Source organism: Nematostella vectensis, chromosome 8 (assembly GCF_932526225.1).
Source record: "Nematostella vectensis chromosome 8, jaNemVect1.1, whole genome shotgun sequence".
NCBI lineage: Eukaryota > Metazoa > Cnidaria > Anthozoa > Actiniaria > Edwardsiidae > Nematostella > Nematostella vectensis.
The window spans coordinates 11,107,077-11,120,460 of NC_064041.1; the positions used below are offsets into that span (position 1 = coordinate 11,107,077).

At 39.7% G+C, this 13,384-nt stretch overlaps 1 long non-coding RNA gene across 1 annotated transcript; it reads right to left on the bottom strand.

The window, feature by feature from the left end:
- Positions 1-5,527: 5,527 nt before the first annotated feature.
- Positions 5,528-12,658, bottom strand: LOC116619824. The gene is made up of 3 exons (XR_004296879.2): positions 12,558-12,658; positions 8,151-8,363; positions 5,528-5,842 (listed from the first exon to the last, which is right to left on the bottom strand). It is a non-coding gene; the product is annotated as an uncharacterized LOC116619824 (long non-coding RNA).
- Between the last annotated feature and the right edge of the window lie 726 nt (positions 12,659-13,384).

Consider the following 13,384-nt stretch of genomic DNA (forward strand, 5'->3'; position numbering starts at 1 on the left):
ACACGTGCAAGCAGCAATATGTTCACCTAGTGGACTACGATTCGTGAGGATTATTTCGAGTGAGTTTGACTCAAGGTTTCGATAATTCGATAAATGGCACAACTTCAGCTAAATCGCATTTATCTCGCCCGACTGAAAGCGAATCCGATTGGCACACTTTTGCCACAATCTGACCAAGAAACGGGAAACAAATTGTGATGCAACTTCTGTTATTTCTGAAAGGAAAACCCCTGTCCTAAACAGCCATTACAATCATCTAGCCCGCATGCCCGCTGACGGTTTCTCCTAGTTTTAATTTTAACTCATCATATGATGTAGTTCTTATTCTAAAAAAAATCTTATCATAACGTCAATTTCAGAGGAATAACCTTAATTTGGCTTTTAAGAATATATCCATACGGTCATATCGAAAGCAGCCGCGAAACACACAACAAGTCTTGTTAGTTGGGTGTGTTTTTGTAATGAAATGCTGCCACTTTCCCCAGTGACACGAAAACTTATTAACTCTAACACTGGTAAGGTGGACTTGTCTGTCAGCAGACCACTAAAACTTCTCGAGCGTGGGTGATAGCTATCGATTCAATTACACCAATGCCCACTCTTACAAAAATTCCCCAAGCCGCATGCGCATCCCGGTAATTTTTCTTGACGCCATCACGTGACACCCACCATACAGTAAAGCACTATTAGAAGCGCACTCATACTTGATGTATTGTTCGCAGCGGATACCCTCGTCAGTCAGCAAGTTGCTGCATTCAGGGGCGTACGCAGGATTTTAACAAGTTGCAGTCAAAGCATTCAGCAGCTGAATGAGGGCGTGGCCCCTCATCCCACATCCCCGTGAACATTTCATAGCTCGCGCTTTTGGGTTTGAAATTGGCGTCAATGCGTCAGACTTTTGAGAATATTACACGATCCTCAGTCATCCTCGATCTGAAATAGGACTTTAGTCGTCGCGTGGCACTGAACGACATAACAATATGTTGGAAATCTTCTGTAGACTACCATGATTAAGAAAATTATAGTTTTTAACCTCGTCATATATATAAATCTACGTACATAAAACATGAATAAGTAAACAATTGATTTTTCTCCTCGTTATGCAAATAAGATTGCCAAATTTTTTTGCAGTCCAGTGACTGCAGGCTTATAGGCTGCGTACGCCCCTGGCATTGTCGTTCCATTATAGCGAACAATCCTCCGATATGATCCTGGATCCTCAAATCAATCCACCAAAGTCTTTGCCTCGCTATCATGACTGACAACCGTCACCCCACCCCTCCCTTGTCAGTCATGTCACAGTAAACTCTGAAACTTAACTGACCGCCAAGCCCGTCCGGGTAGATGCATTAATGTCCCGAGGGCGTGGCAGGAAGAAGTATCTTAAGGTGGTTGCATGATTTTAGGTGTAACACTCGCACCTTGACCGACGCTGTTATTATGACGCCCTTGGTATCAGCAATGTCCCATTTTCAAGTGTGCGCGCCTTATTTGGCATTGAAGCATTCTTTCTTTGCCTTGACAGTCCAGGGTTACAGGCTCCAAATGATCAAACGTCTTCTGTTCAGGGATATCAGCCGGAAATTTCAATTTATCTAATACAGTGATACAGGCCCGTACCAAGGAGGGGTGAAGGGGGTGCACCCCCCCCCCCCCCCCACAACGGCCGAAGGTCCACTTCCGGTTCTCAATAGACGTGCTATTTGTAGACAAAACTATAAAGCATAAGCTAGATCAGTCTGGTATGTAGCCAAATCCGACAATAAACATTGTCCTCGTAGTTACTGTGCCAAGTAGATTACCTACTCTGCGTGTGTAGTCACCCTCTTCGTCCCTCCCGATACTTGAGATGATAAGGGCACCGTCCCTACCCGAGGTCCCTGATTGGGCAGGGCCTCGGCTGGAGGTCCATAATATGACAGGAGCTGGTTCAGCAGAGGGCCTACATTTGAGCGTCACATTGGTCCCTTCCTCTACTTTAACGGACCGCGGCGGTGAAGAATAGGAAAAAAGAACATTATTAGAGTTCAATAAAATGTCGTTACTGCGACTATGTTAGGGAAAAAGTCCTTTTATTCTCGCTTCATCAACGACAACATCACTTGTCCCCTGTACCATGTGCTCCTGCCACACCCCCTTCCCAAAAACATACTTTTGGCATCCACACCCCCCTCCCAAAAACATACTTTTGGCATCCACACCCCCCTCCCAAAACCATACTTTTGGCATCCACACCCCCCTCCCAAAAACATACTTTTGGCATCCACACCCCCCTCCCAAAAACATATTTTTGGCATCCACACCCCACTCCCAAAAACATACTTTTGGCATCCACACCCCCCTCCCAAAAACATACTTTTGGCATCCACACCCCCCTCCAAAAAACATACTTTTGGCATCCACACCCCCCTCCCAAAAACATACTTTTGGCATCCACACCCCCCTCCCAAAAACATACTTTTGGCATCCACACCCCCCTCCCAAAATCATACTTTTGGCATCCACACCCCCCTCCCAAAAACATACTTTTGGCATCCACACCCCCCTCCCAAAAACATACTTTTGGCATCCACACCCCCTGTTCAAGTCACTTGATATACCCTATGCGATTAGCTCCACCAATGCGGCTACCACCACCCCCACAATACTTCTTTTGCCTCGCATCCATAATCCCCTAAAAATGTCACGTGATTTACTGTGTACAATCAGCTCCGTCAATACCACCCCAACCCCCCCCCCCCACACACACACACACACACACACACACACTCCCCCTGATCACCCGTTCTCACATGACTTATGGAGAGTCCACTCATTTCAGCTTTGCTTCGTCTCTTCGGAAGACGTCCATTTCTTCGCTGCCACGTGACCACAGGATGAGGGTTGCCACTAGCAACACACGGGAGCCACGCTTGCGTACTCACATTCACTCTAATCGACTTTGGGGGTCCTGTCGTAACCTTAGCTTTTGTAAGAGTAGGGCCTGGTTCTCCTTTATGTCCAATTGATCCCTTGGGACGTCGTCTAAACTAGGTCTTATCTAGTATGAAAAATCCCAAGGATCATGCTGTTCTGTTTCTTCTAGAATTTCCAGTTGCGTGTCTATCTAGAGAAAAAGGAAGGGTGGGGTCCAGAGTAGTAGTGTCCTTGAGCTCTGGTAATAGGTCGCCAAGTTCCATATAGAAACTATTTCTATCCATAACAAACGCAAAATTAACAAGGTTCTAAACTCCCAACGAAGGGGTCAACTTGAGTCAAACTAATCTTGTCGCATGCGCAGGGTGGATGCGGACCCCTCCCCCCCCTCCCGGGGTCCCGGGAATGTGAAAATGTCCCGGGGTCTTCTATAATAGAGTGAGTTGAGAGCTGGTTTATAATAAGGATCTGACCCCCTATTTCTGCGGAATTTTTTATTAATAGATCCATGGTCACATACTGTAAACTGTGTTAAGAAATCTACGAATCCAACACGCCACATTTTATAATGAAATATTTAGTAATAAGAATAATACCCGACATATCCCAATCTAAAGCAATAAAATGGTGACCCTCCCCAAGGAGGGCCACCACAAAAAAAAAAAAAAAAACTAAAAAAGCGTATTGGTCAGTTCATTGGAATTGTGCTCTAGTTGTCTGGTTGTGAGATGCTCTACGTACGGCGCGTTCTCCCAGGAGCACCAGGAAATTATATAGCCGAATGAGTGCAGAGCCTACAAATGTAATAAACACCCATATTTTGTTAACAGGAATATGGCCTGGATGACAATGTTTCAAAATGTGGGAGACAGACACCGCCCCCTCCCCCTGCGTGCCAAATTGTTAAGTGTGAGGGGGGGGGAGAGGGGGGATGCACTGACTTGAAGGGGCGGCGCAAAGCCAGGAAAAGTGCTGTTTTTAGCCCATTTTCAGGGGTGTAAATGATATTGTAAAGGGGGGTCTGGGGGCATGCTCCCCCGTGAAAATTTTGCCATTTTCAAATATATAAAATGCCCATAATTGTTAAAACCTAAATGTAAAATAGTATCGTTAGCTCCTTCCGAACTGAAATCTTATTTACATATCTTTTCATACCACCAATCTAAAAAGTTAGTAGGTTAGTAGGGGAGGGGGGGACTCATGAATTAAAATTAGCAATTTATTGAGGACGTGAATAAACCAAAACTGCAAAAGATAAAAAGTAGAAGCCATACTTTAGTAGATAATGGTTTTCAACGCTCAGCCAAACGAGAGTCATGAAAGTGCAAGCAGAGGACGCATCACACTCATTTATCTATTTTGTAGGGTAATTTTGAAATTCCAGACTTTTAGGAGGCTCGGAAATTTATCAGAATACCTGTTAAAAAATAAGACACTCCCCTAAACCCGGTATCAAATTTTGAGGGCCTCCCCCAAACCAACGCTCGAAAAAATCGCATCCCTCCCTCCAGACATAGCACCCCCCCCCCCCCCCCCCGTTAAATGATGACCCTTCTCTTACCATCGCTGAGGCTTGGTTAACAGTTAAATTAAGAGAATATAGTCTCTGTCTTTTGAAATGTAATTACTTGTAAAAGGAGGGAAGCTTTGTTATAGGCACCAAATAACAGTCCTGTTGGTGTTTGTTATAGCGAGAGCACCACCATATTGTCTGAATGTTTGAATGGGAAATCCCCAGTAATTCTAAATATGGATATTGTCCATGTAAGGTATACAAACGAAGAACATTATCCGTGGGTTATGCAGGCGTGTACACAGGGGGGTGCGCAGGGTGCGCGCTTACCCCAACCCCTCCCCCCTTGGCGGCTATAACGTGGGTCATTTCTTATTAAGAATTATTCTTCAAATACTATGCTTTTTCCATATGATACCTTTGACTGCGCACTCCCTCTCGCCACCCCCAACCCCCCCTCCCCCCTCTCAGCCAATCTTGGGTACGTGTAACACTTGTCTAGTGACTTCTAACAACAAAACGGTTCCCAAAAACTAAGACTTTACTCGTGGGTTTCTCTCGTCTCTTCCTCAAATTACACGCGGTTTTTCTAGTTAAACATTAAACAACAATAGTTATTACTCGAGGTCAGTCTCGTACCCAGACGCCGCGCGATGCATGACGGTCAGGATGTGGTTTCGGGGTCGGAATTCGCTTGACGTCTGGCAGAACTCAGGAAATATCTTGCAAGTTTTTCAAATATCTTGCAAGCAGCGTTTCTATGGAGGGAGGAGGGGGAGGGGTGATGTGTGCGAATTATCTTTTTTTTTTACTATGCTAATAAATACGAGTAAAAAATAAATAAATAATAGTCCATAACGAACACCCCAGCTCCTCCGATACAAATACAGGCTGTGCGTGGCCAGCAAATTAGCTTATAGCTAAAAAAGCTAAGCAATCCAACCTGGCGCTAAATAAAATCCAGCAGGAAAACATAGTTACTTCCCGTCAGACACCAAACCAGTGCCTCATTTGAGAGCAAGTTTTTCATTATAATCAGTTCTGAAATACTGTGCTCCGTTCCCATAAAAATCAACTCAAGCATCAAACCACTTCAAATTCTTTTAAAATCAATCTATTTATTCGAAATCAATCTATTTATTCGATTATTGCAAATATTTTACACGGAATTTCTTGGAAGACAAATGGTCGACTCCTCGATGCGAATGGACTAATGGTTACGGATCTTCTCATCGCCTCATCGCGGGTGACCCAACAGGAACACTTATCATAAGTCTTTTTTTCTTGTGTTTGGTTTTGTTTTTAAAATTCATTTTGCCTAAATAAAGAAGGTCATTCTTCGTTGGTTGTGAAGAATTCTCTCTTGCAATGTTGTCTTGCGGCCAAGCAGAGGTCTCGGACGGCTCTCTTGAGCTGAAAAAAAAAAAAAATAAAAAGAAAGCATTAGAAGTCGAATTATCTCAAATTTCTCATCTCTAATAAATCCTTACATTCCACTTAAAGCCGTATACACCTATGTTTAGATAGGAGGAACGTTCTTCGACGGCAATAAAATTTTCGTAATTATATGCTTTTTACATTAGTATCGATTATCGATTAATTAAAATTGTAAAAAGCCAACAAAGTGCCACCTCGCTCTCCGTTAACTGGCTGCGTCCATGGAATGCTCGAAGAACAAGCCCTTTTATGGCGGAAAAATATTCCACAAATTAATACTCAGCACTCCTTTCTATCGTACTTTCAAGACACCTGGATTGTGTTCATGTGGATGTTTGGAAAGCGAATTAAAAACCACGAAACAAAAATAGGAATTAGTAAAAAGATGAAAAAAAAAACTCGTATGTACCAATCTCATTGATAGCTAAAACAAGACAAGATTTTCTTCATACTTTTAGAAATAATCACTGAACAGAAAAACATGAGTTAGTGAGTTAATACTGGAATTAATAGGTTTTTGAATCCCTAACAAAAGTTCACAGTCACCCTTTGTTCGCTAAAGTCTCCCGTGAAGAGATTTGGTTGAAGAAAGAATACTCCTATTAAGAAAGGTGGCGGAAATGTAATAAAGAATGTTTTAGAAAACAGAATTAATGCTGTTTAAAGGTTAACAGAAATAGAGGAGACTTTCTGGCTTCTTCAAATGTTTTTAACATTTAGATGATCTCGAGGAAGACAAAAAAAATTACTTCTTTTCTTAATCTTTATAATTGGACTGGTTGATGACAGATGCATTTTGTTTGTTTGTAAAAAAAAAATTCCTGAGCAATATCTCGTAGAGTTTCTTTAAATTGAGTTGAAATATTTAAAACAATACAGTATAATTCCATTGCGACGCAGTAGGAAAATAATAATTCAAATGGAGCCAACCTTTTGGTTTCCTTTGCTCCATTATCAAAAGTGATAAATTTTCCAAGCATTCAAGAAGTCAGATAAAAATCGGGAAGCCGGAAAAAAGAAAAACGACAGAAAAAATAAAAGTTGTCTCATTTGGCAAATACTATTGACTCAATGCTGTGGCACTTTATCCCAACTAAAACACTTTATCCACCATTCTAATTTGACAGCACTGATGGAATTTCACCCGGGGCACTCCATCTAAAAGTAGATTTGAGGCACCAAAAGGCATTCGATATACCATACTTAGCTAATTTCCGAAAGTAATTTCTTTATCTTTTTAGAATTATACAAAAAGGGGTTCTGTTGATAACATCGAGTAGCTCTCCTGAACACTAAACGGTTCCAATTCACCAAAGGCAATCAAACCGTGATAAATCACACCGTGGGTGTAAAATACGCCTACTTCAAAAAAAAAAAAATTCCTAGTCCTTTTTTTGCCGATTTCTATCTAAGCATTCAAGTCCGAAACTTTTATTTATTTTATCTTTAAGGCAAAGATATTTTTCTTTATAGAAAGTACGTTTTGTGGTACTTATTATCTTTCTCTATTTTTATTTTATTTTGGAGAATAAACTTTAATCAAGTTTGCTGTCATTCGACGCCAAAAACTGTCAGTTTCTCAAAGTCCCTCGTTTGAGCAACGACTGACTTCTTTATGAGTTTTTAATGTCCACAACAGCGTTTGAGTCATACCCCATAGAGTATTATATTGACTTTTAGTTTTCCAATGCTGAATGACACCTTATAAATTAAACTATGGAGTAATGTAAATTCAATTAAACTTTGCTTTTCAAATGCACACACAAGTCATCGACACCAAAATTTCATATCGCAAAGTACGTTGAAAAACCGTTATAAATGAACCCGTCTTCTAGAAACAAAAATGCCATATTACTGAAGAGAGCTTTAATTGTAATAAAACAAATGGAAAAACTTTCCCATTTTAAAATTCACCATTTTATTTTGATTATTTTGCTCACAAAGAATTTAAAATTGATTTCGCAAATTATATGAAAAACAGCCAAAGACTTCCTCTTTTGTAATTCCGTTTTCCCGCCCAATATGTTAAAACAAATCTTTCTCCAAGAATATCAACATCTCATGAAAGCTCCCGGCATTTTTCATCGGCCTAGCCCCGGCCCCGTAAAAGAATTAATAAATCGCGAATGAAAAAGCTAGTTGAACATCCCTTACAAAGAATTGTCCTGCTTTTAACCCAAGAATATGATTTCCAACATCTTTAGCTCTCGATAAAACGAAGAAATATCTATTTTCTAACGGGCTAGTTTGACAAGTCTATACAAGGCGTTGTACAGTTACTCACCATAAACTCCCTTTTGCCTGCCGGGACGTTGCCTCCTCCGCCCGCCGTGAAGGCTTCGCTATGTTGGACGAATGCCACCGCCAGTAGAACAACGACGAGAACAAAAACGACTCTGGAATTCATGATGTCGGGATGGGATCTTTGAGGAAAGCTCCTTTCTACTTGCAGTGGACTTAAGTGTTGTCGAGTCTTGGAGTGTGCGGCCTTTATATGCTGCAACCAGACAATGAGAGCCCTGTAATTTCCGCACTACCGGAATTGCAGCGTAATGAGATCGTAATTATGTGACGCACAAGGCTTGGCGTGATGGGTGATAAGTCTGAACCTCATGGTAAACATCCTAGCAGTATGTTGTTAAAGGATCCGGCTAAAGTTTGAGTGCTCGTCCAATTAAAGGTCATATCGATCTTCTAACATATCATTGCGACTCAACTAAATGTCTTTTAATATGACAGATCGTAGGTTCGTGGCGCGCGGGCTGGGACGGTTTGCCTAGAGTATACACCTGTCGCACCATATAATACACCCTTAAATAGACTGCTTTAAAGGATTACTTTAACTTTTATAAAGTTTAGTTTGCTGAAAGGCTTTTCGGTGCAGTGTCAATAGGAGAAAAAGCTAAATACCTATGGGAGCATTTTTCATTTTATTTTAACGTTTGCTAAATGCTACCCGCATGAGTTTGCTTCAGGGTAAAGTGTTTTGAAAAGACCAGTAATAGCCAAGTTCAATTTTCAGATCAATTTCATTTTGTTACTTTGAAATGACCAACTCATCTATTCTCTGTACTACCTAAATTAAAAAGAAATGGACAGGAAAATATTGAGCATTCCATTCGTTTAAAGTTAAAAGAAAATGAAAAAAGGAAATCAAAGAATAAAAAAATGTTTATTCAAAAGTAAATTCCTTTTCCATTGAATATCCGTGTAGGTTTGATAATCACTTTTCCAATTCTAAACTTTAGTTTAAAAGTAATGACATGAACATAAATACACCAAACATACATTCGAGATTCCTTTGAAAGTCTGATGTTATCAAAAAGCTTAATCATTTCTTTTCTTAAAACTTTCAAAAGGTCACCAGCACTTCTGATTAGTGACGCAAGATAGCTTGTCTATCGATGCTCAACTCAATACCATTTTAATTTCAATCCGAGATGAATTAGAGTCCGTTCTTTTAAGAAACATTAGTCAAGAAGTGGGTTTCTATTATAGCTACGATAACAGCCTAATGGACATAGGAACACGGTATTACACTTAACTCTAAATATTTCCTTCATTTCATAAGAAATGCCGAGCCGTAGGTTGACTGAAGGTGCTAAAATCACTTTCAACTACTGTTTTTCGCTTCCTTACTTTTGACATCGCGTAGAGAAGCTTTTGTTTATCTTAAACAAACATTCAAAGTATGTCCATTTCAGTGCAATAACCGGTTCAGCTGAGCGTAAGTTCGTAAGAGCTTTATGGAAAGGCGCTATTTCAAGGAGAAGGCGTTTTAGGAATCTGTTTACATGAGTAATAGAAAGAAAACACATGATCATTATCAAGGAAAAAAGGAGTCTAAAAAGATATTGATTGTTTTGACAAATTGCTTAAAAATTATTTTTATTATCCAACAGTTGAACAAACATAATTTAGTTAGGAAATAAACAAACCGTTTGCCACAAATCTGTACCAATTTTTCACATTGACGGAATATTTAGAATTTTGAGAGTAAGTCCTTCTCAGCATGAAAGATGAGATTTTTATATGGTATTCCGTTTAGAGCCAAATATATTGAAGTAAAAATCTCATTTTATTTTTATTTTTCTCATTTTATTCCAAGCAACTGCATTTAAAGATGCTTTAATAAACAAACAAAAGGTTTGTCTCCGCACGTTCCCCAGTCCATGTGCTCCCCCCCCCCCCCCCCCCCCCCTTGGCAGCAGTAGCCAAGAAATGTTTTCATTTTTCCTTATTAAAGCTTGATGAATGTTAATTTTTCACATGAAAATCGAAAAAGAGTAAAATAAAACATTCGGCAGGTATTTTGTTTTTCAATTTTTTTTTGTCAAGAGCAACAGCCTTCTTTATGTCTTTGCGATTGTTTTTTTTTTCTAAAGCGGGCCAAAGATCATTGATCAGTTAGTAAACATTATTTAAATCTCCGGTTTAAGTTATTCCCTTCACTTTAAATTTCTTTTCCAGAATAGAGAATGATATCTGCACAATTTATTGAATTGATGGAAAGCTGAACACACACGACGCAATGTTATGATAAATGCGCCCACAAGTTTAATCATGAAGAGATCTTAATTTGCAGGAGTCGTTTTGTTTGTACTCAAATGTTCGAAGAGTGGGCCGTTACAATTTATTGAATCAAACCAATCTTAATTGATTTTATTTTAAGATGATAAACCTAAAAGTGTATTCTTAAGTGGTCATTGCGTTTCGTATTTGGCAAAAAGGTTGCATCCAAAGGCGGACTTTCTCTTTGACAAATCGCGTAAAATGTTTAATGAATTTCGGCAGGTTCGTCAACTCGGGCCTCTAGGCCCCTTTCTGTTCGCCTTGGCATCCGTGTCACATTCTTGCACCTTCAGGGCAGTATCCCCGAATAAAATAACCTGGGAAAAACCACTATAGTCATAAGTCAAAAATTCTCATGACAAGAGGCAATTATTGCCGAATAGGGTGTCCACAAAATATATAGAAAATTGCTTTTATTATTTTCCTGAATATGACAAGGGCTTCGCCTCATACTGGCTACAGTCCTACTGTGTATTTAACGATACCACTTTATTCCCGCAATTGAAAGTTTTTCCTCAAACCTTGTCAAGAATAAAAAGGTCAATAGAAAGGGAAAAAAATACAATGATATTCGGAATATCAAAATGGAACTATGTGCTCCAAAGTTCAAATTAAGCAGGAGTTCTCCCTGTTGTTGTGCTGTGCGTTATGAAGCGGAGGTAAATATGCGATTTTAAGTCGAATGATGGAGATTTGGAAACTTATGTGAAGCCCAAAATCTTGTGCTTGCATTTATTTTGCGATATCATACAGTAGCGGATCTAGGGGGAGAGTTTAGGGGGTTTAAACCCCCTAACTTTGGGCTGCCAGAAAGCCATATGTAACAAAAAGTTACCCCCTTTAGCGAAAAGCTAGATCCGCCCCATTCATAATAGAAACGTTATTTTGTAATAGTTTACCACATAATAATTCCTTGTCGTTATTTTCCTATTACGAACAATTTATAAATATGGATTTCTCGTTCATGACAGTGTATTTTTGTTTATTTCAGAAGTTTTGCTTCATTGACTTTAGAGTATCTGTCAAACTTTGTCATTTTACAGAAAGCATTAATGAGAAAGCATTTATTTTCCATCGGAAAAAAAGCACGAGTTGAGCGCTCTTCAAAACCTCCCCTTAATAAAATAAACTGATGTTAATTCATATTATTGATTTGCCATTTTGCCGCCAACTTTTTAAATAGTTCATAATTCTTGATCACTAGCAACAGCTATCAAAATTGAACCGCATTTTGTTCATATGAAACGTACAGAAAACTGTCGGATTCATGGCGGACCAAATGAATTCGGTTTCGCAAGCGAATATATTGGTATTTATTTCGTGTACTCGGGTGTACGATAGATCAATACGGGCACAGATTGATTTGTTTAAAACAAGCACCTTAAATTTTATTAGAATTTGTACAATGACATCCTTCGCAATTAAAAAAAATTGATTTGAACATTTGTTTACAAAGAGCACCACGCGTTAGAAATCTTAAAACACGACGGGAATGTGTTATTTTTGATTTTGACGTCTTTGTATGAAGTAACAAAAGTTTATCCAATAGTTGGAACTAAATCATTATGCCTTATTTTAGGACCATCAGATATAATTATAGAAATGCTTGTTTATCCATTATGGAAAAAATTAAAGGGGAAATCAAATCTCCGGAGACTAAACAAGGTTAGGTGTTAATACGAGCTAGTTTTAAGTCACGTGAGTAAAATATATTGCGTGCCAGGCGAGAAAGAGCTCTCTATTCTGCAGGTACATGTCCTCATTTTTCCATTTTACTCTTACAGGGAACGTGAATGAATAATTCAGTGGCAAAAAAAATAACTGGCAGAAGAATCAAAAGGGGTGTTGGTAGTTTTACCCACGACACAAAATTAAGCAAAATTGCTTTTACCGCCCTTACACTTCTCTTCGAAACTATATCGCCGTTTATAATTTGCGAGAACACAAAGAGCAATCGTTTACATTGCAGCACGGTTAATCAACCCAAATCGCCGTTTTCCATCAGAAAATAAGCGTAAATAAACTATTATTTTTTTTGTTAAAAATCCAGGTTTTATGTTTGCTTGACCGAACTTTTAGTCCTAGCTGCAAGCCCTAGTGACGTGTGTATAATCCTTACCTCTAGAGTAACTGCTGGCTCGGCTCCTATGGGAATTGTGGAGGATAGTAAAAACGCGCGCTGTATTTATATTGTACACTTGATTAAGGTTCATTACATGTTTTTCAAACTTTATTAAGCCCGTGATTGAAACGCTATTCAAGCTTCATTTGTCTCGTTGTGCGTTTTGTTAGAGCGTGTGCCATGAAAGGGGTCGGCACAAGATTTGATTGGGGCACGTGCAACGCAGGCTTTGTAATCCTGATTCGCATGCTTTTCCGTGCTCTTATAATGTACTAATTACTCGTGATTTCTTCCACCTTAATCATTATTGCATCAGGTAAATAAATACGCGTCTTCATTTTTATTTACAGTCGGATATTTTGCATTTAGTATAATATCTTTATCGGAATCTTAAGGGAAGGAGAAATGCGAGAAAAGAAGGAGAAAGGAGAGATGCCCAGCTACAACCACAGGAAACCCGATCAGAAAAAAAAAACGTCAGGGACCAGGCACGCGTACCCTGGTTCCAGAGCATCGTGCGTCTCTCTATTTAGACCAGGGTAAGGCACGCGCTGCGCTAGATAGGGAATTCGCCAATCTTACGGTGCGCGGGGGATTGGGCATGCTGGGACAATTTCAAGGAATGAATTCAACAACATATCGTTAATTTCGAGAATCTAGCTAACGAGGATATTCCGGGAGCAGATTTCCAAAACCTACCATTTTCAAGGGCGGTAGGAACAGAGTTTGATAATAAACCACGTTTCGGCTAGCGCGTAGGGAGCAGTGTTGGCGCCGCACGGGGTAGTAGCTCAGAATACGCAACGTAACTTAGTCAAACACGG